General features: G+C 46.8%; 1 pseudogene; it reads right to left on the minus strand.

Annotated features, from left to right (window-relative positions):
• Positions 1-474: 474 nt before the first annotated feature.
• Positions 475-2,652, minus strand: LOC133065332 (tyrosine--tRNA ligase, mitochondrial-like; annotated as a pseudogene).
• Between the last annotated feature and the right edge of the window lie 889 nt (positions 2,653-3,541).

Consider the following 3,541-nt stretch of genomic DNA (forward strand, 5'->3'; position numbering starts at 1 on the left):
TTTTGCTAATTTTATGCCCTGAGACAAAGAAAAAGGTAAGCCTTAAGTGGATCCCGTTTTCAAGGCCGATGGTTCTTCACCGGCATGGGCACACTTAAGTGCTTTCAGCTTGATCTGCCTGTGTTAACCCTCTGGTCCTGAGAAAGGCCACACAGCTGTCTCTGTTCCTCCTCAAAGCAGACTGAGCCAAAGGCAACAGGAAATAAGAGTCCTGGGCATAGTGGCTGGACATGTTCCAACCTCATATCCAGGACCCCGCTTTGTGCATGTATGATGTAGTTAAAACAGTGCTGCCTACAAATCCAGCCCCTTCTTGTCCTCATGTTACTGAGCAGCACCCTATGGGGGCTTTCCTGGGACAGATTTCCCTGTCCTTCTGCCTCTTCTATGATTTGCGTAAGCAACAGAATAAGTTTGTGTGTCTTGAGAATGAGTGGTAGATAAGTTTGTTTGAACCACCATAAGGAGTTTTCATCATGGCTGAAGGTATTTTTTAACGTAGAAATTTCTTTTTCTATTTTAAGTAACCAAAGTCCAGTCTCAAGAATACATTGTCCAACAACTAAAACACTCCCAGGATTTTCTTCTTATTCATACTGATTCTGCCCAGTTATCATCCAAGAGCCTCTGGAATGGCATTTGCTTTTCGGCAGGTATCTAGAATCTAGGGTCAAGAACTAACTCAGAAAACGGAGTTTCTTTTAAAAATTACAAAAGAGTTTGATCAGACATGACCTCTAGTGCATCTGTGTTACTGTGACACAGGGCTTGTGAACATCTTTTAGCAGAGTTCAGCCCTTCTTGTTGGTGGACAAGCTTTGTTACTTCTGCAGCAAGTCGTTTTGGAAGACCCCACTTCATTGGCTCTTTGACATGCAGCTGTATTATGTATGTGGTCAATCTCTGGAAAGGGCAGAAAAACGAAGAGTTTCAGGAGCTTTTCTATGAAATCATCTTGCTGTCTGCGAAGAATTGATACAACTCAAATGATGATGTCTTATCTCTGTTTAGCCAAACAGCATTGCCAGTGGACTTTCCAGTTTTGCTCCAGTTGTAATTAGAGGAATAGATTCCAAATATATCTTCTCCAGTCAACTTATGGATGAACTCATATCCGGATATGATATTGCCCAACTGATCAGATCCACCTAGTTAGACCCAGCGTCCATAAGGCTGGAACAGGTAGTAGAAATCATGAGCCTAGATACAATAGCCAGGACAGGGAAGCAACCTAACTGACAGAAAAATGGATAAAGAATATGTGATACATATATACAATGGAATATTACTCAGTCACTAAAAGGAACAAAATTGGGCCATTTATAGAGCTATGGATGGACCTAGAGTCTGTCATACAGAGTGAAGTGAGTCAGAGAGAAACAAATATCATATATCAACATATATGTGGAATCTAGAAAAATGGTACTGATGAACCTATTCACAGGGCAGGAACAGAGATGCAGACATAGAGAACGGACAGGTGGGCACAGAGGTGGGAGGAGAGGGTGGGAAGAATTGGGAGAGTGGCATTGATATATCTACACCACCGTGTAAAATAGATTGCTAATGGGAACCTGCTGTATTGAACAGGGAGCTTAGCTCGGTGCTCTGTGACAACCTGGAAGGGTGGGATGTGGGGGTGGTGTGAGGGAGGTCCAAGAAGGGGGGATATATGTATGAGTGTGAATCACTCAGTCGTGTCCAACTCTTTGTGACCCTCATGAACTGTAGCCCACCAGGCTCCTCTGTCCATGGAATTCTCCAGGCAAGAATACTGGAGTGGGTAGCCATTCCCTTCTCCAGGGCATCTTCCCAACCCAGGGATCAAACCCGGCTCCCTGCATTGCAAGCAGGTTCTTTATGGTCTGAGTCAGATATATGTATACATATGGTTAATTTACTTCCTTGTACAGTAGACACTAACACAATATAGTAAAGAAATTATTCTCAAAACAAACAAACAACAACAACAAAAAAAACAACCAACCCGGAAAGGAAAAGAAATCATAGGCCTGGAGTACCTAGTATAAGAGCTTTGCCAGACTATTGCCTTTTAGGCTCTTGACTGAGTGAGTGAGTGAAGCCGCTCAGCCGTGTCCGACTCTTTGCGACCCCATGGACTGTAGCCTATCAGGCTCCTCAGCCCAGTCTAACTGCCCAGCCAACTCAGCAGCATGCCCCCCACATAATGGGCCGCCCACTGCCTCTAGGAAGTCCACCAGGAGATACTTATGCTACCATGCGAGGTGTCCAGCACTACAAAGTTGCCCCAGGTCCTCCCATTAATGAAGAGCTGCAGGTGATGAACCGCCAGGGCCTCGAGCCCTGGGCAAAGGCATGCACTCTGCGACCATCGCCTGGTGATCCTCGGAACCACCACTCCAATCTCCCAGGGGTGCTCGGCGCCTCCCACTAGTGCCATCATGCTGTGGCCAGCTCGCTGGAAGAGAAGAGGTCCAGCAGTGCCAGCCAGTGTTCACCATGAAACGAGTCGGCCTGGGGTCCAAGCTGCCATAGATGGTCCTGGGGAAAGTTTTCCGCCGGGTCGTGAAGGAAGAGCTCTGGGAGCTCTGTCTTTGTACATGTCTCGGGGAAGAACTCCTTGAACAGACCTCGAGCCTTTTGCACCACCATCAACCCCTGAGTGTCCATGTAGGGCTCACCACGTCCCGGGGGCAAGACTCCTAACCTGCCTGTGGTACCAAATCACCGGGAATCGCACCGCAATGAGGGTGCCGCCATCTTGGAGAAGCACCAGACTAAGAGAAAGAGGATGGTGAGGGTGGGGATGAAGACGGTGAAGACGAAGGTGGTCTGCCTGAAGGATATGAGGAAGAAGAGGATGAGGCTCAAGATGAACCAGGACTCTGGTGTCTGTCTAGTTTGGCCTGATGTGTGAGATACCTCTGGGTCGTGGCAGAACCTGGAGCGTGAGGACACCGCGGTGTATTTCTGTACTGGGGTGCATTGATTGGAGATTTTCCTTTTGAAGGGGAAAGAGATATGATTTGGTCACCTGGTTTTGAGTGGAGTGACCGCTGCAACTGGATTTTCCCTTCTGGGATGAGGAGTCCTTTGGTCACCTGGCACCACCTGAGTTGTGTTTGGAAAAATCCCAAGGCCGAGGCTCGTCTGTACCCCTGTCTGAAACAATAGGTAGGAAATCGTCCATCCTTGTGCTAGGGAACTGTAGCCCTGGGAAGCCATTGAGCACTGGTTTATCTAGTTTTGCTTTGTCTGTTTCTGGTAATATCTACTGTGTGAAAGAACAACCGGGAAACTGAGGGCCTGAATGACACTTTTTAAAAAACTGGAGTTTCTAAGTATGGCTAATGTGGAACTAAGTTCACTGGCCTGGCTGCCCAACTTAAAAAACTTTGAAAGTTGGGACATAGTGACAATATAATTTCTGGAGGCTTGGAAGTCCTGGCAGAGAACTGTCTAAATCTTCTTTACAATTTGAGTGGAAACAAAATCAAAGATCTTTCTCCCAGGTCTCGGCTGTTGTAAATAGTGCTGCTGTGAACATTGGGCTGCACTT

The sequence above is a fragment of the Dama dama genome, chromosome 11 (assembly GCF_033118175.1).
Source record: "Dama dama isolate Ldn47 chromosome 11, ASM3311817v1, whole genome shotgun sequence".
Classification (NCBI taxonomy): domain Eukaryota; kingdom Metazoa; phylum Chordata; class Mammalia; order Artiodactyla; family Cervidae; genus Dama; species Dama dama.